The sequence below is a fragment of the Dysidea avara genome, chromosome 4 (genome assembly GCF_963678975.1).
Source record: "Dysidea avara chromosome 4, odDysAvar1.4, whole genome shotgun sequence".
Taxonomy (NCBI): Eukaryota; Metazoa; Porifera; class Demospongiae; order Dictyoceratida; family Dysideidae; genus Dysidea; species Dysidea avara.
The window spans coordinates 30,765,207-30,791,895 of NC_089275.1; the positions used below are offsets into that span (position 1 = coordinate 30,765,207).

General features: G+C 38.4%; 1 protein-coding gene across 1 annotated transcript in view; it reads left to right on the plus strand.

The window, feature by feature from the left end:
- Positions 1-26,689, plus strand: part of LOC136254635 (fasciclin-2-like) — a 372,927-nt gene that overhangs the window by 229,567 nt on the left and 116,671 nt on the right. The window lies entirely within an intron of this gene.

Here is a 26,689-nt window from a genome sequence, read left to right on the forward strand (position 1 = left end):
TTTTTGGTACAGATTTTTATTGCTGTTGTTTTGTTAGTTGCTTGCAAAAAATTCACAACAGAAATGTGATAGATAGTTAGCCTAACTTAATGTAGTGTAAGATAAAGTTACCATCAGAAAATTGATTTTATATCACCATGTGATATTTAAATGTGATTGTGTCCTGATTTAGCAAGCAACCTGAAGAATAAGATGATATCCACCTCCTTTTTATTAGCCACTGGCATCACATGATAGCACCCATAGCGCAAAGTGCCACTAAACAACAAGTTTGACAATGTTGAATCAAATCGGCATAGTAAGAGAACACAGGAAAAAAAAACTGATACACAAAACAGTTGGACTGATAATAATAGCAACCCTAGACGTAGCCATGCAGTTTGAAGGAGCTAAATGGGTTGTTGATTTATATCGCACCTAGGACAACCTAAAAAAATTTTATCCCACTGGCTTTAGCTATGGTTGGTTGCCTATGAGGATGCGGCCTGTATTAACACCATAGACAACAAAGTCCCCGCAAATATTTCATTAGATCCCCTGCTGACGTTAGTTCAGATAGCTGTAATAATTGGTTAAAACATGGCTAGTGATTTTGCGTTGTGTTCACTTGTTCCTCCCATAGCTCTTCTCAAGACTGACCAAGGCTGCACATGTTTGATGTGCTGATGGTAAGTCCTGAATACTAAAGCAACCAGGCGCATATTTTTATGGCTTCTCGTAGCACTTTTAAACTATAGCTGCACAAGGGAAATCTGTTGTTTTCCAGTGTTTTAGCTAGCCTGAGGGGGAGAGGGAGGGGGGGCTGAACGGTGGCTTTTTTACCTTATTGTACTACCGATTTACCCAGCGTTTTAGAGGCTTACCAATGTACCAATCATTGTCCCATGAGCACTCGCATATGGGTATGTATTCACACTATCATAAAACAGATGTAGTTACATGGAATGGGTTCACCGGATTCGAAGTACGTTGGCGCATTCTCCGACTGGCTCTTCCTGGCTGCCTTCTTCGCTCCACGCCACTGCTATGACACGTGGTGCAAGCTCGACGTGGTGCCACTTGTAACACGTATAATAAGCGAGATTACAAGCTGTCTTCACTCCACGCCACTGCTATGACACATGGTGTACTTATCACACATATAAATCCAATAAGCGCACACATGTGTGCACGTGATATAATTTCAATTAGCGACACTGGCTCACTCAACTGATAGATTACTGTTTAACTGCAGCCCTACCCACACTAACTTAGTTTAAGGTCTTAAACTTCATTAAACTAGTGATGCATTTTGCTACAGAAATCTATGTAGTGGTGAGTGAGCCTGGGCCCTACCAAAGCAGAGCTTTCCCCAGAAAAATAAAGTAGAGCGGTAATACTGTCAGTTTGCTACTAACATCAAGGTCAATTTGTAAATTATATATGTTCTTTTTACCACATCAAAGCAGTGCTGTATCACTCTATCACTCTTTAGTGGAGCCCCTGCAAAGCACTTTGGTGACCATGTTCATATGCAACATCAAGAATCACTAAGTTACTCTAATTAAGCAGTCAAAGTATTCAAAAGCATAAAGCAAAGTACCAATCTGTGAAGAAGATTAAAATCATTATTTTTATGTACTTGTCTGTGGTGTAGAACTGGATTTGGCTTATAGTCCAGTCTCTTATGTCAAATTTTAGGCAATATTGTGATTTACTGGACCAAAGCTCAAAACTTGGTGCAGTTATTCCTTAGGATGTACAAAGTGATTTTAGAAGGGGTGCCACCATGAACTTACCCTGCACCCCTTTGTACAACAGCTATTTTCAACAATCTGCGAAATTAAAACCCATCATATTTACTATATTGAATAACGTATGTTTTGCTAAACACATCTCTAAGTTTAATAATTCCTATTTTTGAGTGAGCAGTCCAGACATCCCAGTATAGTTTCATTGAAATATCATGGCTCTTTATAAAGATACAAGACTTACACAAAAAAAATTAAGTTTAGTGAAAATTAAAATAGCTAAAATTTAAATATAGCTAATTTTGAGAATTTTCGGTCAAAAACCATGTCTATAGTTCCACTACTTTGACCAATCGCTATACATTTGTTTACTGGATATTGTATCTACTTGGGGGATCAACATTATAAAATTTATAAGGTTTCAGAAAGCAATGATCGGAAAAATCTTTGGCTTTAATCTTTTACCAACTTATCTGTTTATGCTGTTTATTAATTATGTACAGTTGCTGATCATAGTAATCTATTAATAAGCTGAATGTGTACATACAGTTTATTTATTAGCCAGTCTTCTATTAGCACTCTTATGTTCAAGAAATACAATTCTCTAGATTTAATGTAGCTTGCAATTGTAGAATGTCTGATTTGCAAATGTTTACATGTACTTACAAACATAGGTTCAGACAATATTATACACATATCACTGGAAAATATATGTCACACCACTTTATAGAAATGCAATTATTTAGTGAAACTAAAGATCTTTTTCCTTATGTTTATTATCGAAACTACCACAATGAAATCTCTTGAATCCTACATGTCTAGCTCTATTACAGAATGACAATCTGTAATTTGCTGCACCAAGAAAATTTTGTATGTGTTATATTACATTGATAAATTGACATCCTCACACAATTTTTCTGCCCCACATCGGAATTATAGAGGTTTCACTGCAGTTGTTCAACAAAGGCAAATTCTCTGAGCGTCTACAATTTTTATGGTATCACAGCATAGCATGATCTTTTTCTCAATGCCATTTTTAAGTACATGTTTACAGGGTATTGTCTTACTGCTTTGTAATACAATTATGCATGATGGGTGATAACTATGTATATAAGTTATAATCCAGTGTGTATGGAAGAAAACGTATGTATATTCTACAGACCCAACTAGGTGCATGTAAATTGGTACATTGCTCATATACCCTATTGCTACCAGTCATGGTGCATGCAGGTTTGAAACCAAAACATTTGCATGATGTGACTAACATATCTTAAAAATAATGCGAAACTTGTAGTACAAGTTTTCTTATTCGGATTTAATATATGTGACCGGATTTGTATTCTGAACAAGTGATTTGTTTGCAGCTGAGCTCTTTACAGAATGGTTTCTTTGTAGCTGAACTATCTACAAGGTAACTTCTTCTAACTAATCTTTCTACAGGGCAATTTGTTTGTGGCTGAATTTTCTACAGGGTGATTTCTTTGCAGCTGAACTCTCTACATGATGGTTTCTTTGTAGCTGAACTCTCTACAAGGTAATTTCTTCTAGCTGATCTCTCTACATGGTGGTTTGTTTGTAGCTGAACTCTCTACAAGGTGACTTCTTCTAGTTGATCTTTCTACAGGGTGATTTGTTTGTAGTTGAACTCTCTACAAGGTAACATCTTCTAGCTGATCTCTCTACAGGGACATTTGTTTGTAGCTGAACTCTCTACATGTGGTTTGATTGCAGCTGAACTCTCTACATGATGGTTTCTTTGTAGCTGAACTCTCTGCAAGGTAACTTCTTCTAGCTGATCTCTCTACAGGGCGATTTGTTTGTAGCTGAACTCTCTGCAAGGTAACTTCTTCTAGCTGATCTCTCTACAGGGTTATTTGTTTGTAACTGAACTCTCTACATGGTGGTTTCTTTGTAGCAGATCTCTATACAGGTTACTTGTTTCTAGTTGATCTCTTGAAATCTCTTCAGGGTGACTGCTCTATTAGGATGACTGCTCTATTAGAGTATCTTGATCTCGCACTTGCTACATGTAACAAGTTGGATTTCGTGTTATAACTCCATGGCTTTACATCTGATTCTTCTACACCATTGCAGAGCCTTTCTAAGATGATTACTCCATCTATACAGCGATTTTCAAAGCATTACCCCAAGCGGTTTATCTGGTAGGCGTTGCAAGCAGTCGTTTTTTATTAGCTGATCTCGATTGCATAATTGTTACACACTGTTGTTTTGGTTCTATCTTCTTGGTTTTTAGCTTGATTTCTTTCAAACCACAAAATGTTTGAGGTTCAATAGGTAACCTATTACCCCACCGATTTTCAGCTTCTTCCCATACGCTGTTTACCCTGTAGGCGTGACAACATATTGGTGTTATTTTTCGTGAATAATTGCTCATAACTCTTTGCCTGTTTGTCTTATTCCTGCCAAAATTGGTACCTAGATGTGCCTTTATACTCCCCTTCTGTGTGTCAAATTTCAAGGTAATCGGATATGGCATTCGCGTTTTATAGCAATTTTTGTAAGTGTGCGAAAAGGGGAAGAAAAATAAGAAGAAAATGAAGAAACTAAGCCAATTTTTGAAGTCGCATATCTCGGGAACGCTTGAAGCGATTTTGCTCAACTTTAGAATGTAGAGTACTGAAGATAGAGGAAGTGTCCACAGCAAAATTCGTCTTGTTTTATCAAGGCAGCACACAGCTATGGAGGTGCGAAAATTGCGTTTTCTTTCTTCCTGTCAATATACTCCCAGGAGTTGCGCGTCGGCTTCTTGGGCCACACAACACACTACCGTGTGTCTTGATGGGTGGGTGGAAATAGGGCTACTTTTGCTCTAATAACTTAGTGCAAACTATGGACTTTCTTTGATGTTCTCTTTAGAGCAAAAGTTTTAAGTTGAAACTACAGTAAGTTAGTGTATACTGAATTGTGTATGGGTGAAAATCTGACCAATTTTAGGCATTAAATTGGATGTGAGGTCACCAAAGGTAAAATTAGAGGTGGTGTGGCTTTCTGTTTAAAAAAACAAAACAAAAAAGAGCTAGCTTTTAAAGAAACAAACTATGTGGTAAGTTTCATATCTTTTTCCAAAAGTGCACAAAAAGATATTAGAATCCTATTTTACTAGGAAGTAGGAATGAGTATAATTCTGCATGGAACCCAGCTCCAGTAGGTGAAGTATCCAGTAAACAGGTGGTGCTCTGTGTGTAGAACTTAGTCATTGTAGTGGAAACGTGTACATGGCTTTCAATGGAAATAAGTAACAAGCTAATAAATTTGAAAGTTCTTCATGAATAACCATGTTCAAAATTTAGCGATTTTAATTTTCGCTGAATGTATAGTTTTGTTTAAACTATGTATCTTTATACTGAGCCATAATATTTCAATGAAATTGATTATGAGATATTATGGACTGCTCACTCACAAAAAGAAATTATTAAAATTTGGAATATGTTAAGGAAAAGACAACTTGTTCAATAGGGTTAATATATAGGTTTTAATTTCGCGGATTGTCCAACATAGTTTTCGTACGAAGGGGTGCAGGGCAAGTTCATGGTGGCACCCCTTCTGAAATCACTCTGTATACCCTAAGAAGTCACTGTACCAAATTTAGCGCTTTGGTCCAGTAAATCACAGTAAAAACCATAAGAGACTAGACTATTATTAATATTGATAGGTGACATATCCTAAGACCTCCTGGATTGGACTGACTTTGTCAGCTGGTCATGTACTAACCTGTGCACTGCAGATCAGTTACTCTGTAGTGCAAGTTTATGCATAAAATTGTCCTTGTTTCCGTGTATCTAAACCAAAACAGCCAAGCTGTAAAAAAAAGAGTGCGGTCCCCAAGGTGTAAAAAAGATGTGAAATCCAAGGTGGCGGCCAAGAAATGGCTGTGATGGTAGGTTAATGGCAAAATGTTTAATTACAACAATTCAGGTGAATTTGTGTTGCCTCCTCCCCTAGGATTCGGCACCAAATTCACCTGAATTGTTGTAATTAAAATTTTTGCCATTAACCTACCATCACAGCCATTTCTTGGCCACCACCTTGAATATAACATATTTTTTCACCTTAGGGGCCACACTCTTTTTTTTACAGCTTGGCTGTTTTGGTTTAGATATCACTTCTTTTTGCATTGCAAACCACAGAGCTGGCCATATGGCTTTGATGCTTCTTTTTAACTTGTAAGGAATTGTGGAAGAAAGAAAGTAATTGTGTGTATAGCTTTTGTCTGATGAAATATTTGTATATTTAACATTGAATGATGATTATCACATACTGTAGTTAATAAGGTTACTTCTTACATAACTGAACTATAGCTAAAACTCTTATTGTTTGTAGCTGAACTCTTTTCAGGGTGATTTGTTTCTAGCTGAACTCTCTACAGGGTGATTTGTTTGCAGCTGAACTCTCTACATGGTGATTTCTTTGTAGCTGAACTCTCTACAAGGTGATTTGTTCAAGCTGAACTCTCTACAGGGTGGCTGAATTCTCTACAGGGTGATTTGTTTGCAACTGAACTCTCTACAAGATGATTTGTTTCTAGCTGATCTCTCTATGGTGTAACTTGATTATAGCTGAACTCTCTACAGGATAGTTTCTTTGTAGCTGATCTCTCTACAGGGTGACTTGTTTCTAGCTGATCTCTCTACAGAGTGAACTTGTTGTTGGCTGAACTCTCTACAGATGATTTGTTTGCAGCTGAACTCTCTACACGGTAGTTTCTTTGTAGCTGAACTCTCTACAAGGTGATTTCTTCTAGCTGATCTCTCTACAGGGTGATCTGTTCGTAGCTGAACTTTCTACAGGGTGATTTGTTTGCAGCTGAACTCTTTATATGATGGTTTCTTTGTGTGTACAAGGTAACTTCTTCTAGCTGATCTCTCTATAGGGTGACTTGTTTGTAACTGAACTATCTGCAGGGTGATTTGTTTGTAGTTGAACTCTCTACTAGGTGATCCTTCTAACTGATCTCTCTACAGAATTAGTTTTTCTAGCTGAACTCTCTACAGGGTGATCCGTTCATAGCTGCACTCTCTACAGGGTGATATTTTTGCAGCTGAACTCTCTACATGGTGGTTTCTTTGTAACTAAACTCTCTATAAAGTGATGTCTTGTAGCTGATCTCTCTACTGGATGACTAATTGTTTCTAGCTGATCTCTCTATAGAGTTATAACTTTCTCTATAGAGTTATAACATGTTTGTATAGCTGAACTCTTTACAGAGTGGTTTTTTTGATTGGTTGCTGAACTCTCTTGCTACACGGTGACTTGTTTGTACAACGGAGTGACTTGTTTGCAGCTGAACTCTCTACTGGGTAGCTTTTTTGTAGCTGAACCATTTATGCAGTGACTTGTTTGTAGCTGAATTCTCTACAAAGTGACTTGTTGTAGCTGAACTCTCTACAAGGTGACTTGTTTATAGCTGAATTCTCTTCAGCGTGACTTATAATGTTCTGAATCTCTACAGCGACATATTTGTAGCTGAACTCTCTACAGGGTTACTTGCTTTTAGTTGAATTGTCTATAAGATTAACTATTTGTAGCTGAACTCCTACAGAATAACTTGCAATGTCATATAATTCTATAATGGAGTAAGTTATAAACGTAGCTGAATGTTCTATTATGGTGACTGTTTTTGGATCTAGCTAAAGCTTTTGACTGTGTTGATCACTGCAGAAATTACCCTATTATGGTGTCAATGGTGATGCTCTTTCCTGGCTAACGAGTTTTTAAGTAGGAGGACTCAACAGGTTAATTTTCAGGGTTCATTGTCATCAAGTGGATGCATAAAGGTTGGCATCCCACAGGGTTCTATTTTGGGACCTTTACTTTTTTCCATTTATGTTAACGATTTACCTAATGTTATATCTTTGTCTGATGTTAACATGTTTGCTGATGACACTGAAATTCATTTTAGTCATAGTGACCTCTTAACTGTGGAGCGGACACTTCAGGCTGATATTCAGAATGTCTCCTTTTGGTTAGTAGCTGATAAATTAAAGCTTAACATTGTTAAGCCACTATGTATGTTAATTGGTTCTTGTCAGAGAATCAGTGGAAAGAGTCTTAACTTGTTCCTTGATAATTCAGCTCTAAAACAAGTTTCTGTTGCAGGGTATTTGGGAGTGTACTTTGATCGTTATCTTACCTGGGACTCTCACATTAATTATGTACTTCAAAGAGTTAGAAGAAAACTTTATATGATTAATCGACTAAGACCTGTTGCTCCTAGGGTGCTTCACCTTTTGTATCAAGCATTTGTATTATCCATTTTTGACTATTGTGATACAGTGTGGTCTCCATCAAATGCCTCCTGTATTCGCAGATTGGAGAAAGTTCACTCCAAGTTTTTGTCTTCTTTGCCACCTTTTCATAGCTCAGATCTAGGCATAACTCTGGTTGAACAAAGAACCTTTCATACAGCTGTTCAGGTTTTCACAATATTGCACAATGTTTCGCCTACATATATGCAAGGACTGTTTTCGTATGCTACTGATGTCACTGGTCGTTCTGGACGAAATCCCCACCGATTGTATGTTCCTAGAATCAGAACCAACTATGGCAAGAGATCTTTAGTTCTTTACGGTATCGGGGAACCTTTATATGGAACCGTCTATCTGCTATGTTGTACAATGCCACCTCTGTCAGACAGTTTAAATCATTATTTTGTTCTTTGTAAATTTATTTTTGTTTTGTGTGCTGTACTATTTTGTGTAGTTTGCTTGCATGTAATTTCACAGGGCACAGCTAAAAAAACAGCCTCTTCGGCTGATGCTGTTTTCCCTGTATAAATACTACTAATAAAATAAAATAAAATTAGAGTATCTCAATCTCGCATATGCTACACGTAGTTGCTTTGGGATCATAACTCAGTGGTTTGTAATCCGATTCTTCTGTACTACTGCAAGGACTTTCTATGATAATTATTCCAGCCACACACCTATTTTCAGCTCACTACTCTAAGTGTTTGCCTGGTAGGCGTGAAAACTAATAGTTCTTTATTCATAAAAATCGATCGCGTAATTGTGACACTGGTTGGGTTTTGTGCCATATCTTGATGGCCTTTAACTGGATTCCTTTGAAACCACAAAAAGGCACTCCTACGGTAGTTACTCCATCTACATAGCAATTTTCAGCTCATTCCTTCAAGCGGTTTACCATGTGGGCGTGGCAAACCTTCTACCTTATTTACACAAATAATCGATCATAACGCCGTGAATGTTCATCGAATTCCTACCACACATGGTATTTAGATTTGCCCTAATGAGCCCTTTAAGTGTGCCAACTTTCTGCCCGATTAGAGAACGCATTCATGTTTTATGGTGGATTTTGCAAAATGTGCGAAAGGTAGGAGTAGAAGAAAAAAACCCAAACTTAGGCCCTCGTATCTCGGAAATGGCTGGAGTGATTATCTTCAAATTTAGAATGTGGACTCCCCTACCTAGCCGGCAGTTCTGTGGCAACTGTAGTGTCAATCAGATCAGGAATCACGGAGCTACAAAGGTATGAAAATCGTGTTTACTTTCTACCTGTAAATATACTCACGGTGTGGCGCGCCGGCTTCATGGGCTGCACGACACATCAACTTACTAAAAATATCAATTTTATAGTATCATACAGTGTGCTATATTAGGGATTGTGTAGGTTTGGGCTTTTCTAGCCAAAAATATATCTCCCTAATACCAACATCACGATACCTTCATGGTATCTTGGCAGTATTGGTTAAGTATAACCAAGCCCAAAAGTGCATTCAGTACAACCTGAAACACTTCCAAAAAGCTGCTACAAATTTTTAGTTTTTAAATTAGGTGCATGCCCACGGCTGGCCTTTGGCCAGGTGTGGGTGCACGCCTGGTTTACTGAAATGTGACCAGATTTTACAGAACCGAACCAAATCGCACATCTGGCAAAATCAAACTACTGTAACCCCACCAGTGGATAGCTACACTATCGTACTACAAGTTTTGACCCTCAGCACTACTCAAACTACACGAGGCTGGTTTTAACAGACGTCTTTTCTGGCTGGTGTGGAGTGCTCAAATGGCGGTTCCAGGCCTTGTGGAGGACCTGGCTTGGCAAGAATCAGTGGTTTACTGGTGGACAGCCTTATAATGTTGGCCAGACGTGTTCTCTGTAGATTTTGCTACATATCAGCCACTAAGGAGCCAACGCAGCCCTGTAATCTTGTGTCTGGACTCCAATCGTGGTCTGCCTCCATTTTGAGGTCTATCTTTTGCCCTCCCCGCCACCCTCCACCCCTTTGTGAGCAGTCGTGATACTACTTCGGTTGTCCAACTGCTCAGATTTTCTATCTCATTTGGCGGGAAACTGTACAAGTAGCTACAAGTACTGGAAGTGGCTTGAAAGGTAACAGATTGATGCATCTTTTGTGTAAATTTCATACGCGTGCTTGCTATCCTTGGAGAGTTATGCTGGCTTCAATTCTTTAAAACCGTTTATCTCGAAACTTCTAATGTGCGATTTGGATCGTTTTTCTAAAATCCAGTCACAAATTGTTTTCGTAAAAGTATGTGTACTTATCTATCTAAACCAAAACAGCCAAGCTGTAAAAAAAAGGGCGGCCCCCTAAAAGGCCTGGGTGAAAATAGATGTGAAATCCAAGGTGGCGGCCAAAGAAATGGCTGTGATGGTAGATTAATGACAAAAATTTTAATTATGACAATTCAGGTGAATTTGCGTTGCCTCCTCCACTAGGATTTGGCACCAAGTTCACCTGAATTGTCGTAATTAAAAATTTTGCCATTAACCTACCATCACAGCCATTTCTTGGCCGCCACCTTGGATTTCAAATCTTTTTCACCCTGGCCTTTTTGGGGGCCGCACTCTTTTTTACAGCTTGGCTGTTTTGGTTTAGATATCACTTCTTTTTGTATTGCAAGCCACAAAGCCAGGACATAAACTGGCTTTGGTGCTTCCTTTTAACTTGTTCTTTTTCTTTAATGCAGGAATTGTGGAACAAATGAAGCAATTCTATGTATAACTTTTTGTCTGATTTAATATTTGTGACTGAATTTGACAAAACAAGGCTTCGATGCACAAAGCTTCGTTAGGAGATATGGCGATTTTAAGGAATCATGGTGTAATACCTTCCCAGTGCCTACAGCTGTGCAAACAAAATTTGCACCAATTATTCATCTATTTATTAGCTATCACTGTGTGGGTGTATACATTTCTGATACCCAAAATTTGCTCTGTTTTGGGCAGCTTTTTTCGAGTGGGTAATAATATCACAGGTGGTAGTAATAGGGTGGGAGGGTGGGGGGTAGTGGGTGGGCTTAATATAGCGGTATAAAATGAAGTAAGTAGACGATTGGAATCCAGAGGCCAAGTTTGGGCTCTCTATAGCCCTCCATGGCCCTCAAATCACTCCAAATTGACTGAGAACACTATTGGTGAGCCCTCTGTGAATTCCCAGCTCACTACACACCATTATCACAAAGCCATGACCATTTAATAGTGCCAATCTCCCACTCGTGGCTTTGACAGGATCGGAAGAAAGCTGCTACAGAAACCAGACTTGCCAGTGCTGAAGGAAGTACAGTGTGGAATATGATAGTGTATTAGACCAGCAATCCATTTCTGATAAAAACATAAGTTTGATTTTGTGTGTGTGGAAGCCTTGTTATATGAAATCCAGTCACATTTGTATATTTAACACTGAATAAGGTGACTTTTTACACAACTGAACTGTAGCTGAAATTATCATTGTTTGTAACTGAGCTCTTTTCAGGGTGACTTGTTTCAAGCTGCACTCTCTACATGGTGATTTGTTTCTAGAGCATACTTCTACAGGGTGATTTGTTTGTTGCTAATTCTCTATAGGATTATTAACTTGTTTCTAGCTGATATCTCTACAGGGTGACTTGTTTCTAGCTGATATTTCTACAGGGTGATTTGTTTGTAGCTGATCTCTCTACATGGTGACTTGTTTCTAGCTGAATTCTCTAATTGTTTCCAGTACTTATACTGGGTGAAACTGATCACTTGTATTTAGCTGATGTCTCTACAGGGTGACTTGTTTCTAGCTGAACTCTCTACAAAATGGTTTATCTCTAACTGATCTCTCTATAGGGTAACTTGTTTGTAGCTGAATTCTCTACAGGATGGTTTCTTTGTACCTGATCTCTCTACAGGGTGGCTTGTTTCTACCTGATCTCTCTACAGGGTGACTTGTTTCTAGCAACTCTCTACAGGTGATTTGTTTTACAGCTGAATTCTCTACATGGTGGTTTTTTTTTGTAGCTGAACTCTCTACAGAGTGACTTACTTGTAGTTGAACATTGTATAAAATAACTTGTTTGTAGCTGATCTCAATACGTTAGCTAACTTGTGTATACAGATGAACTCTCTACTGGGTAGTTTCTTTGTAGCTGAACTCAGTCTATACTCAGTGACTTGTTTACAGCTGAATTCTCTACAGAGTGACTTGTTGTAGCTGAACTCCCTACAAAACAACTTGCAGTGTATATATATATATATATATATTTTTTTTTTTATAGTTATAACACGCTTATGAGGGATATGACTAAAATATACGCACGATTTACGAGAGCGCGTAGCGATCGAGTGAGAGTGCGTATATTTTAGTCATATCCCGAGTAATCGTGTTACTGTTATATTCTACACCCCAGTAGATGAAAGCGATTTTAAGATAGTAAGTTATAGTGAAACAGCACCACCTGGAGATGGAAATTCTTGATGGATCAGACGTTTTACACTTTTAACGGTGCCACGCCCACATAGTCGCGATTAGTGAGTTATCCACGAAGGAGACAAGAGTTCATTGAAACTTGTTCCAGTTCGTGAGGTGAATAATTGTTGATTAATTTAGGTGCTTGTTATCAGAGACTTGTTTACCGTTTAGACAAGGATTTCGCGGAATGTGTGAAGTTACACTATAGAGGTAAGCGTAGCCACAAAGCGTGGTATATCAGTTATATACCACAGTTTGCCATGGTATATCAGTTATTTACCACAGCGCGGCACTTTTGATCTCAACCACAGGTGTGGTATATATATAATTTTACAATGGAGTAAATAAAAAAATAAATAAAAAATCACGTGACCCAAAGAGTGGCGAAATTAGACCCATCCTCAGCAACTCACTTCGGCGAAACTTTTCAGCTGTGGTACCGTGGCGTTTAGTTCTACTAACGGTACCCTCGAAGGTTTGAACCTAAATTTCGTTGAATTGTTGTCTTGGTGTTTTATTGAAACAGCCGGTGCGTGCTATTTGGAATGAGATGTCTAAAGGACCTATAAAACGAAAAGAGCTGGCTAGTTCAATCTCACCAGAAGCTAATCGATCAAAGAAGCATAATCAGGAAGGTGATACATGTGTTAATTGTAAGATTATTATTAATGATGAGGAAGAATGTAGTATTCAGTGTTAGTGGTGCCAGTTATGGGTTCACAGTAAGTGTGCCAATCTGAAGGATGAAGAGTGTGCTATTCTACGTAAGCCCAGCATTAACCTTGTGTTTTTCTGCACTACTTGTGTGCCAAATTTAGATGAAGCACTAGAGTTCATTGAAGACAATAAGACTGATAAGTCAGTACACTCACTTGTATCAAAATACGATTCCTTAGCACAGTCAATTAAAGATCTCTCCTCTAAAATCGAAAGCCTCTTCTCCAGAAATAGTAATCTCCAGATGGAGATTGACTCTGTTTCAGAATCAACTACCACCCACACTCAACCAAATGAAAAGCAGACCTCTGCTGCAACCACATTGACTGTTCTAGATGAACTGGCAGACAGGGAGCGAAGAAGCAAGAACCTGATAGTTTACAATTTTAGAGGGGCATCCGACTCCAAGTCTGAAACACCAGAGATTAAGGATCCAATCAAGTCTGTCTTTGATCTTGATGTCAATCTAACTAAAGTAGCATGCCTTGGCCGCAGAAATGAGTCCAAACCAAGACCTTTACTAATATCTCATGAGGATGTACTTGCTAGAGGCTCAATCTTGTTTCAATCCGGAAAGCTCCACAATTTTGACCAACACAAGAATGTGTATATAGCACCAGACAGAACCAAAATGGAACGAGAGAAACATAGAAAACTAGTAGATGAATTAAAACGTAGGAGATCTAGTGGGGAACAGAATCTGGTTATTCGCAATGGTGTTATTGTTTCCATAATTCGTCGTCATCAATCCTCTGTCCCTAGCAACCCCAGTACCTCTAATCAGCATTCTTGATAACCCTTCAGTTTGTAATATAAGTAACTCTACGTTGTCTGATTTGTGCCAAATTCCCCAAAACAACCTCAACCCTAATCGGAATTCCAATTCTATTCATGCTCTCAAATTTATTTCTCTAAATAGTCAAAGTATTGTATCGAAACGGGCCTCCCTTGCTGCATTACTAGATGAATGTGACCCTGACATTGTGGAAGTATGTGAAACATGGCTAACACCAAACATTTCCAATAGCGAATTCTTCCCTGATGGGTATCATGTTTTCAGAAGAGATAGAGCTGATGGCTATGGTGGGGTACTTTTAGCATGCCGGACCTCAATCAACTGTCAGGAATTAACATTTGACACTAACTCTGAAAGTGTAGTCTGTCGGGTCACTCTAAACTGTCACCAATCCGTAATAATATGTTCCTTCTACAGACCCCCAAACAAAGAGGTTCAAAATGTAAAAGACCTGTGTGATCTATTTACCAGTATTACAGCAACTTACCCTAACATACCCATCTGGCTGGCTGGTGACCTAATTTTGTCCAATATTGACTGGGAGAATAGTTGTACACAAGGCTCTGCATATCCCCTTGCTCTATGTGATACAGTTTTTGATTTTTTACAAGAATATGGTTTCACTCAAGTAGTGAACTTTCCTACCAGAGCAAACAATACCTTGGATGTATTTATCACTAATAGACCATCGCTCATCCATTCATGTAGTTCCATAGCAGGTATCAGTGACCACGAAGCTGTCTGTATTGATTCCTCTATCACACTTTCACAACAACAACAGTGCACTGAGAGAAAATTATATCTTTGGCACAAGGCAGATGCATCTTCTATTAATGAAATTATAACCCAATTTACTAGTTCCTTTTTAAATAAGTTCTCACCTTCTACTCCAGTTGACACCTTGTGGGAAGAGTTTAAGATGATGTGTTTCAATTGTTTAGGTCTTGTTCCCACCAAACTTCGTTCTAATAGATCAAAACAACCTTGGATAAATGCTTACATAAGGCGACAATCACCTAAGAAACAATGCCTCTATAACTTGGCCAAATTTTCTAACAGTAGGCATAACTGGGAAGTCTATCGAACTTTTAAAAGAAAAGTTCAAGGAGAATGCCGCAAAGCATATAACAACTACATTGGAGGGTTAATTGATGAGAAAGGTTCTGTTACAAAGAAACTGTGGTCTTATATAAAGAACCAAAGAAAGGATCATTGTGGTGTAGCACCTTTGAAAGTGGATGGAGTTGTCTACAATGACAGTCTAGATAAGACTAAGATCCTTAATCATTATTTCACCTCAGTGTTTACACCAATCACAATGGATACACCCCCACTGATGAATGAGCCACCGACAGCAGATATTGATCCTATTCAGGTTGACATTAATGGCGTTGTTGAGCTATTAAATCAAGACACGCGGTAGTGTGTCGTGCGGCCCTAGAAGCCGGCGCGTAACACCCGTGAGTATATTGACAGGAAGAAAGAAAATGCAATTTTCGCACCTCCGTAGCTCTGTGCTGCCTTGCTGAAACAAGACAATTTTTGCTGTGGACACTCCCTCCACCTTCAGAACTCTACATTCCAAATTGGAGCGAAATCTCTTCAAGCGTTCCCGAGATATGCGACTTCAAAAATTGGCTTAGTTTCTTCGTTTTTTTCTTCTTATTATTTTTATCCTCTTTTCGCACACTTACAAAAACTGCTATAAAACGCGAACGCCATATCCGATTTCCTTGAAATTTGGCACACAGAAGGGGGGGGGTATAAAGGCGCATATCTGTACCAACTTTGGCTGGAATACGATAAACAGGCAAAGAGTTATGAGCGATTATTCACGAAAAATACCACCAATATGTTGTCACGCTTACAGGGTAAACCGCGTATGGGAAGAAGCTAAAAATCGGTGGGTGAATAGGTTAACTATTGAACCTCAAACCTTTTGTGGTTTGAAAGAAATCGAGCTAAAAACCAGGAAGATACAACAAAAAAACCAACAGTGTGTAACAATTACGCAATCGAAATTAGCTAATAAAAAACGACTGCTTGCCACCCCTACCAGATAAACCGCTTGGGGTAATGCTTTGAAAATCGCTGTACAGATGGAGTTATCATCTTAGAAAGGCTCTTCAATGGTGTAGAAGAATCAGACTTAAATCCACGGAGTTATAACACGAAATCCAACTTGGTGTAGCAAGTGCGAGATCGAGATACTCTAATAGAGCAGTCATCCTAATAGACCAGTCACCCTGAAGAGAATTCAAGAGATCAGCTAGAAACAAGTAACCTGTATAGAGATCAGCTAGAAACAAGTCACCCTGTAGAGAGATCAGCCACAAACAATTCACCCTGTAGAGAGATCAGCTAGAAAAAGTTACCTTTTAGGGAATTCATGCAACTATAGAAAGAGATAATTCAGCTAGAAGAAATCACCTTGTAGAGTTCAGCTACAAAGAAACCACAATGTAGAGAGTTCAGCTACAAACAAATCACCCTGTAGAGAGATCAGATAGAAGAAGTTAACTTGTAGAGAGTTCAGCTACAAAGAAACCATCATGTAGAGAGTTCAGCTGCAATCAAATCACCTGTAGATAGTTCAGCTACAAAAAAATCTCCCTGTAGAGAGATCAGCTAGGAGAAGTTTCCTTGTAGAGAGTTCAGTTACAAAGAAACCACCATGTAGAGAATTCGTTTACAAACTAGTGACCCTGTAGAGACATCAGCTAGAAGAAGTTACCTTGTAAAGAGTTCAGCTACAAAGAAACCATTCTGTAAAGAGCTCAGCTGCAAAAAAAATCACATGTACAGAATTCCACTACAAACAAGTCACCCTATAGAAAGATTAGTGAGAAGAAGTTACCTCGTAGAGAGTTCAGTTACAAAGAAACCACCATGTAGAGAATTCGTTTACAAACTAGTGACCCTATAGAGACATCAGCTAGAAGAAGTTACCTTGTAAAGAGTTCAGCTACAAAGAAACCATTCTGTAAAGAGCTCAGCTGCAAACAAATCACCTGTACAGAATTCAGCTACAAACAAATCACCCTGTAGAGAGATCAGCTAGAAGAAGTTACCTTGTTGATAGTTCAGCTACAAACAAATCACCCTGTAGAGAGATCAGCTAGAAGAAATTGCCTTGTAGAGAGTTCAGCTACAAAGAAACCATCATGTGGAGAGTTCAGCTGCAAACAAATCACCTGTAGAGAATTCAGCTGCAAATAAATCTCCATGTAGAGAGATCAGCTAGGAGAAGTTTCCTTGTAGAGAGTTCAGTTACAAAGAAACCACCATATAGAGAATTTGTTTACAAACTAGTGACACTGTAGAGACATCAGCTAGAAGAAATTACCTTGTAAAGAGTTCAGCTACAAAGAAACCATTCTGTAAAGAGCTCAGCTGCAAAAAAAATCACCTTTACAGAATTCAGCTACAAAAAAATCACCCTGTAGAGAGATCAGCTAGAAGAAGTTACCTTGTAGAGAGTTCAGCTACAAAGAAAACATCATGTGGAGAGTTCAGCTACAAACAAATCACCTGTAGAGAGTTCAGCTACAAAGAAACCATCATGTGGAGAGTTCAGCTGCAAACAAATCACCTGTAGAGAGTTCAGCTACAAACCAATCTCCCTGTAGAGAGATCAGCTAGAAGAAGTTACCTAGTAGAGAGTTCAGTTACAAAGAAACTACCATGTAGAAAGTTCAGTTACAAACTAGTGACCTTGTGGAGACATCAGCTAGAAGAAGCTACCTTGTAGAGAGTTCAGCTACAAAGAAACCATTCTGTAAAGAGCTCAGCTGCAAACAAATCACCTGTACAGAATTCAGCTACAAACAAATCACCCTGTAGAAAGATCAGCTAGAAGAAGTCACCTTGTAGAGAGTTCAGCTACAAAGAGACCACCATGTAGGGAGTTCAGCTAGAAGAAGTTATCTTGTAGAGAGTTCAGCTACAAAGAAACCATCATGAATAGAGTTCAGCTGCAAACAAATCTCCTAGAGAGTTCAGTTACAAAGAAACCACCATGTAGAGAGTTCAGCTAGAAGAAATTACCTTGTAGAGAGTTCAGCTACAAAGAAACCATCATTTAGGTAGTTCAGCTGCAAACAAATCACCTGTAGAGAATTCAGCTACAAACAAATCTCGCTGTAGAGAGATCAGTTAGAAGAAGTTACCTTGTAGAGAGTTCAGCCACAAAGAAACCATTCTGTAAAGAGCTCAGCAGCAAAAAAATCACCTGTACAGAATCCAGCTACAAATAAATCACCCTGTAAAGAGAACAACTAGAAGAAGTTACCTTGAAGAGTGTTCAGTTACAAAGAAACCACCATGGACAGTTCTGTAATAAATATATGTATTATATATATAATTTGTACATTTACTGATAAAATCAGAAATATTTAAGGTACATCTGCTTTATCTTTTCTTCTTCCTGTAGTAAAGAAAAAAAGATAGGTTTAAAAAGTCCCAAAGCAGGCCATAGGCTGGCTTTGGGGTATACAAATACAAAAAGAAGTGAAAACAGCCAAGCTGTAAAAAAAGTGTGCGGCCCTCAAAAAGGCTATGGTGAAAAAAGATGTGAAATCCAAGGTGGCGGCCAAGAAATGGCTGTGATGGTAGGTTAATGGTAAAAATTTTAATAACAACAATTCAGGTGAATTTTGGTGCCGCTTGATCAATTGGCACAAAATTCACCTGAATTGTCGTTATTAAAATTTTTACCATTAACCTACCATCACAACCATTTCTTGGCCGCCACCTTGGATTTCACATCTTTTTTCACCATAGCCTTTTTGAGGGCCGCACACTTTTTTTACAGCTTGGCTGTTTTGGATTAGATTCTTTAGAGACTCACAAAGCTGCTGGACCTGATGAAATACCAGCACAATTTTTGAAGGAATTTAGTGAACTTCTTGCTCCCTCACTTACTGTTGTTTTCCAAGCATCGTTAAACCAGTGTTCTTTACCTTCTGATTGGAAAAGGGCATATATTGTACCCATTTTTAAGAAGGGTAACCATGCTATCCCTAATAACTACAGACCCATTTCCTTGACTTGCATTTGTTCAAAAATTCTAGAACTCATAGTTTATTCACATGAATTTGCTCATTTATCTCACTATAACATTTTATGTGACCAACAACATGGCTTTCGTCGCTTAAGATCATGCGAGTCCCAACTGATATTAACTGTAAATGATTTTGCTGAAACCTTGAACAATGGAGAGCAGTCTGATGTAATATTTTTAGATTTTTCAAAAGCATTTGACAAAGTGTCCCATTACCATCTATTTCACAAGCTCCATCATTATGGCATTCGAGGAGATATACTAGATTGGATAAAGAACTTTATGTTAAACAGATCTCAATGTGTAGTAGTTGACGGTCAACAAAGTGACTTGACTGGGGTATCATCTGGTGTTCCTCAGGGGACAGTCCTCGCTCCCCTATTGTTCCTTTGCTTCATTAATGACCTGCCTAACTGAATTACATCTAAGATAAAACTTTATGCTGATGACGTGCTATTGTATACTACGATTCATTCCCAAGATGACTGTCACAGATTACAACAGGATCTTAACACTTTAGAACAATGGGCAGCTGACTGGAAAATGTCATTCAACTTACAAAAATGTGAATTTCTTAGAATCACTAACAAGAAGCACCCAATACTAGCTCAATACACACTGCAAAGTAAAACTATAAAAGAGGTAACACATACTAAGAATCTAGGTGTAACTATCGACAACAACTTATCCTGGTCAGAGCACATTAAACAAATTACTAAAAAGGCCAATAACACCAAATGCTTCTTGCAACGTAACTTGAGCAAGTGTCCTCTCCAAGTCAAAAGTAACTGCTACAAAGCCCTGATTAAATCTATCTTAGAATATGCAGCCACAGTCTCTGGTCACCCCACACGCGAAGAGACATTGATGCCATAGAAAATGTCCAAAGACGAGCAGCACGGTTTGCATTTAACAACTATTCTAGATATTCCAGCGTCACTGAAATGTTATCTAACCTTAATTGGCCCACCTTAGCCAGATGCAGGAATGAACAGAAGGCTACAATGTTATTTAAAATTATATCTCACCAAATCGATATTAATGCTGATGATTTCCTTTTTCCTAATCCTAACCTACATCACACCAGAGGCCATGATAAGAGATTTTTAACCCCAATGACTAGAATTGACTGTTATAAATTTTCTTTTTTCCCCTCTGCAATCAATATTTGGAATTCCTTACCCCAACACGTGATTGATTTAACAGAGATTGACCAATTCAAGCACAGCCTAGCTGGACTAGTAACTGTTTAATAATTTATCAATGTGTATATATGGTCTTGTGTATAGTAAATATTGTATAATTATATAAGTTTGTTTTTCTTTTGTAATTGACAGTAGCAATTGTACCCTTTTTTGTGCACCATACTCTTTTGAGGTCTGCACAACAATCAATAATAATAATAATAATAATAATAATTAAAAACGTATAGCTGAATGCTCTATTAGGGTGACTGTTTTATTAGAGTATCTCGATCTCGCATATGCTACACGTAGTTGGCTTTGGAATCATAACTCAGTGGTTTGTAATCCGATTCTTCTGTACTACTGCAAGGACTTTCGATGATAATTATTCCAGCTACACACCAATTTTCAGATTCACTGCTCTAAGCGGTTTGCCTGGTATGCGTGAAAATTAATAGTTTTTTTTTTCATAAAAATCGATCGCGTAATTGTGACCCGGGTTGGGTTTTGCGTCATATCTTGATGGCCTTTAACTGGATTCATTTGAAACCACAAAAAGGCACTCCTACGATAGTTACTCCATCTACATAGCAATTTTCAGCTCATTCCTTCAAGCGGTTTACCCTGTGGGCGTGATAGACCTTCGATCTTAGGCCCTTATTTGGTGATTATTAGTTTCTCATCCACCGCCCACATCCTTCTTAAGCTACCGCATGTGAGTAGTTATTAGTTTCTCGACCGCATGGTAAGCCATTATTTACTCTGTGAATGCTCAGAAGAACACGTGATACAAAACTGTTATAATTTTTTGTTGATGAACGCTACAATGCGCTATATATCGCCAGGAGAACTATTGTTTCCTTAGCAAATTGCTGCAGTGCCAGTTGCAATCGTGCTCTATCGACTTCATCAAAGCAGGCTTTCAGTTGACTGTCGAAAAACAGTTGGCGATCACGAAAAGTAGAATCAGCTGGTGAAGGAAATGTTTGTAGTAAGAAAGAAAGACAATTTGGACAAGGTCTGTACATCAGTGTGTTAATATTATAAAATAATGGTATAATGGTAATACCCTCCCGCCCACATCATAATAATTAGAAAGGCTGGATGAGAAACTAATAATCACCAAATAGGGGCCTTATTTTACGCGAATAATTGGTCATAACTCTGTGAATGTTCATCGGATTTCTATCAAACATGGTACTGCAATTCGCCTTATTTAATGATCCCTTTAAGTGTGCCAAATTTCAACCCAATTGGAGCACGCATTCGTGTTTTATGGCTGATTTTTGTAAACTGAGCGAAAAGAAGAAGAAAAACCCAAACTTTGGCTGCTCGTATCTCGGAAATGGCTGGAGCATTTTTTTTCAAATTTGGAATATAGACGCCCCTGCATAGTCAGCAATTCTGTAGCAAATTTGGTTTCAATTGAATAAGGGATTACAGAGCTACAAAGGTGTGAAAATTGCATTTTCTTTCTTCCTGTACTCACGGTGTGGCGCGCCGGCTTCTTGGGCCGCACAACACACTATCGTGACCTATCTACCTATGTTTTTCCATACGCACCCACGTGAGCAAAATCATTAAACAATGGTAAAAGCAGCTTTTATGTAAGAAGTAAAAGTGAAATGAAGTCTGTATTAACTTCTGCACAGGTGAACTTTTCTTTGAGGTGGTTTCTTTTCAGCGGACTGAAATACGGGTGTGGCGACTTTCTTCAGACTTTGTAAACTACCTTTTCTTTGAGGATTTTAGGCGTTTGATAACTGAAAAGCAATGGTGCAGTCCTCGTACACTACCAGGAATAGCCTATCACTTCGAGTTGAAAAGGGGCATATCCCTTACATATGCAAACAAAAATGAAGAGCAGTTTTGAGGCTTTGTCAAGAGAATTTGTGGGGAAAAACACGATAGTAAAAACTATAAAACAGTTTAGAAGTTACTTCTGTGCGCAATATGTTGGTAAAAGTGGTTTGTTTAACAAGCACTTCCTTAGCAGTGCATAGCAACGTAATTGAACGAATTGTGAAAATTTCATGAATTACAAAATACTAGACAGATGCTATAGCATCGAGGGGCGAGCCTGATCAAGTTAAGTAGTGATGCTCATGCATTATAATGAATTGAGATGATATTGCCACAAAAAATGAATAATTGCAAAGTACATAAAGCAATAATTGTACAAGTGTCATTTAATAAGCAGTACGTTCATGATGCAACCTGTGATACGGAAGTAACTGTGTCCTTTGAATTGATGGTATACACCAGTACAGGTGCTGACAGCAACTGGTCTTCAAGGTCGATGCTGCTTGTGTGAGGCACTGCATATGCCAAGATCTGATTTAGAATATCATTGAAAATGGTGACTTTATTAAAGGGTCGTCAAATGATGGCAGTTGGCGTGTAACAGCACTATCATTGCAATCCGTAGCAGCAACTTGTTCTCCTTGTCTTCTCCTTTTGGATACAACATGTTCTTTTCTTCGTTGCGACAAAGCCCTTCGTTGATCTACAGGCATCTGTGCATACCTGCCTCTATCATATTCCCTACGTCTTGCAAGTCGCTCTTCTCTTTGCTCGGGGGTTTCCCTATTCCGCCTGGCTCTGTACTGCTCCCTCCTTGTCCTCAATCTTTCTTCTCTTTCCATCTGCAATCTAATCCTGGCATGGTTCACCTTACAACTGAGCGATGTTTAGAAATGGCATGATATTTCCGTGCACACACACCGTGGCATGGTTGACCTTATGAACCATATTTAGAAATGGCGTGATATTTCCGTGCACATACTCCGTGGCAGGGTTGACCGTACGGACCAAATTTAGAAGTGGCATGATATTTTCGTACGCGTACTCCGTGGCATGGTTCACCGTACGAGCGATATTTAGAATTTTCGTAGTTTTCCGTTTTCGATCGCGAATGGTTCACCGTACGAAATCTCTCGCTAGTGTGGGGCTCGCTCAGGCTCGCCCCAACAAGAATTAGTTAATAATATTATTGCACAACCCAAAACTACCCTATTTTAAATAGTAATACATAGTTGGTTAATTCATAGTAGCATATACTATCTATGGTTAATTCCAGATGAGTTAGCTAGCTGCATGGTGCCTGGCTTTTAGAAGTAGCACAACATCAACTTGTTTTATTTACGGCTGAGCACCTGACTGACTGACTGCTTGGCTGATGTCTTCAGACAAGTGCAACTCGATAACAGCTAACTACGGGCTTAATTTTTTCACTGATTGACATCGCTTCAGCACATCTGGTGCCATTTGGAGTGCCACAATGCATACTTACCTGTGTCCTCATTTACATCCTATTTATCTTTGCTGACAGACAGCATAATGTGATTCCCTGTAGCACCATGTGATGGCTTCCCTACATTTGACAAGACTCATCCAAATTTCCCTTGTGACTGACTGACTGCGGAGGTCCATGTCCTAGTGTTTCTCCATTTGGAATGCTGCATAACGGGCTGAATTTAGTTGAAACCTAAGTGTAACGGCAACTTTGTTATTTTAGTAATTCATATTTGGGGTGCTTGGTTTGGCAAAATTAATAAGCCTGGCGCCATGCTTTCAAAGTATATGCATGGGTTCACCAGTAATAATAATGTTACAAAAAGTAAACAAACAAGTAAAAGTTCAATTAGGGATCATAGAAAAAAGTTGTGAAACAAGGGAGGTCACCTCCACCTGAAAGGTATACTAGAGGACATTAAATCCTTACTTCAGTTCATACTCAACTGAAGTGGGGATTTAATGTCCACTAGTACAGTATGTCTCCAGGGTTAGGTGACCTACAGTACCTTGTTTCACTATTGTGTATTTATATTCCCTAATCAAAATTAAAACTCTTAATTTTATCTTATACTTGTAATACATGTGTATGCATTATATAGAATTTGTAGGATGTCTGATGGAACAAGATATGACATGGAACATAACATGGCCAACAACAAACATCAGTCAAGTAGCTATACAAAAATGTCCAGGTGGAAGTGAGGCAATAGGTACATATGTATACTGACACATCTTACTACATAAATATGTAATCAAGTGTTCATAATATAATTATGAACTCTTGATGTAACTTATCCTGTAAAAATATGGCATATACGCAGACCTAGTACATAGTACATAAATTCAATTAAATATTAACAAAATACAGCTACAGTAAGTGACTACTACATGTTTAAGTAATATATGTTAGTTGAGGTATATACTTGTTACAAACTCAGACAACCTACCATGCTTTAGGTACATAATGTGTAGTTAAACTCTTTACATTGGTGTAGGACTTGCCAGAAGAGAATGTATTAAAAAAGACACATGGGGTTCTCCAAATGTTGATAAATGTAGTACTGTTGAACAAACAAGACTTGAAATGAGAGCAGGAGAGTTGTCCAAGCTTGTTGACAGCATATTTGTTAATGACGATAGAGGCTTGACACAAACATTTATGCCAGAAGTAGTGGAGGATATTACTGATGAACTGCAGGAGATCACAAACACTACACGACCTATTCTACCAAATGATGTTGCCTCAGCTGCTAACACTTTAGGTGATATTATTAGGTAAGGTGACCACAAAGTTTAGTTATTGAAACTAGAGAGTACAGTATACATAAATTAGTAATGAATTTCCAAGTTATCTTTGAAGGGAAAGATGTTAAGAATGTGTCATTTAGTGAGATGTTCTTTGTAAATTGCAAATTCTTAGCTAGTTAGTTAACAAATCAGTGCTAACATTGTAATGGAATCTGTATGATATATTTCCAACATACAGAGTGACATATATAACGTTTGATGAATTTAATCAAGATGCAGTGACACAAGTGACTGAGGTAAGTATGTGCACTTCTTTAATAAATGTATATGATTGGGTATGTGTACAGTCATGTGTCGTTTTGTTGTGAAATTTTATGATCTATCTTGTTGTCTTCTAAATGATGACTTATCTCTTATAACTACATTCATGTGCAGTATAATCATTTTACAGTGGCCCTAAAGATCACACCATGTCCCAATATCTAAGTGACAATGAGCGATATCCAAAATGATGTTTCTTAACGTTGTGTGTGTCATCTATGATGCCACAATACAAAACCGCTGCCATAGTGTGGACACTTTGTACAGGGAGATATTGGGCGAGATAGTGTTTCCCTATGATAGCATTTATAAATTCAAAAAAGGGTGAAGGTGAGACATATTGTACAGGTGTATATAATGTGATACAAATAAACCTATTTGTGTGTGAATTTAAAATTTTCAGACCGCTTTCCTTGTTGGGGCGTGTTTTGCACTGTCACGGTACATGTACTACTTCTTACCATTACCAAACAACCATCTAGTGGTCTAAACACTTCAGTATACACAACTGCAGCACTGTATGATTAACCATTGATTTAGCATATCATAAGCTTTACTTTTGCTTGTAAATCTATTAGTGCAGGCCAATGCATGAAATATGTATAAAAGTTATGATACTTGGTAATTTGTGATCAAGACACACGGTAGTGTGTCGTGCGGCCCAAGAAGCCGGCGCGCAACCTCGTGAGTATATTGACAGGAAGAAAAAAAACGCAATTTTCGCACCTCCGTAGCTCTGTGCTGCCTAGATGAAACAAGACGATTTTTGCTGTGGACACTCCCTCCACCTTCAGCACTCCACATTCCAAATTTAAGCGAAATCGCTTCAAGCGTTCCCAAGATATGCGACTTCAAAAATTGGCTTAGTTTCTTTAGTTTTTTTTTCTTCTTATTTTTCTTCCTCTTTTCGCACACTTACAAAAACTGCTATAAAACGCGAACGCCATATCCGATCGCCTTGAAATTTGGCACACAGAAGGGGGGGTATAAAGGCGCATTTCTGTACCAACTTTGGCTGGAATACGATAAACAGGCAAAAAGTTATGAGCGATTAATCACGAAAAATAACACCAATATGTTGTCACGCCTACAGGGTAAACCGCGTATGGGAAGAAGCTGAAAATCGGTGGGTGAATAGGTTAACTATTGAACCTCAAACCTTTTGTGGTTTGAAAGAAATCGAGCTAAAAACGAGGAAGATACAACGAAAAAACCAACAGTGTGCAACAATTATGCAATCGAGAATAGCTAATAAAAAACGACTGCTTGCCAGGCCTACCAGGTAAACTGCTTGGGGTAATGCTTTGAAAATCGCTGTACAGATGGAGTTATCATCTTAGAAAGGCTCTTCAATGGTGTAGAAGAATCAGACTTAAAGCCACGGAGTTATAACACGAAATCCAACTTGGTGTAGCAAGTGTGAGATCGAGATACTCTAAAAGAGCAGTCATCCTAATAGAGCAGTCATCCTAATAGAGCAGTCAGCCGAAGAGAATTCAAGAGATCAGTTAGAAACAAGTAACCTGTAGAGAGATCAGCTACAAACTAATCACCCTGTAGAGAGATCAGCCACAAACAATTCACCCTGTAGAGAGATCAGGTAGAAGAAATCACCTT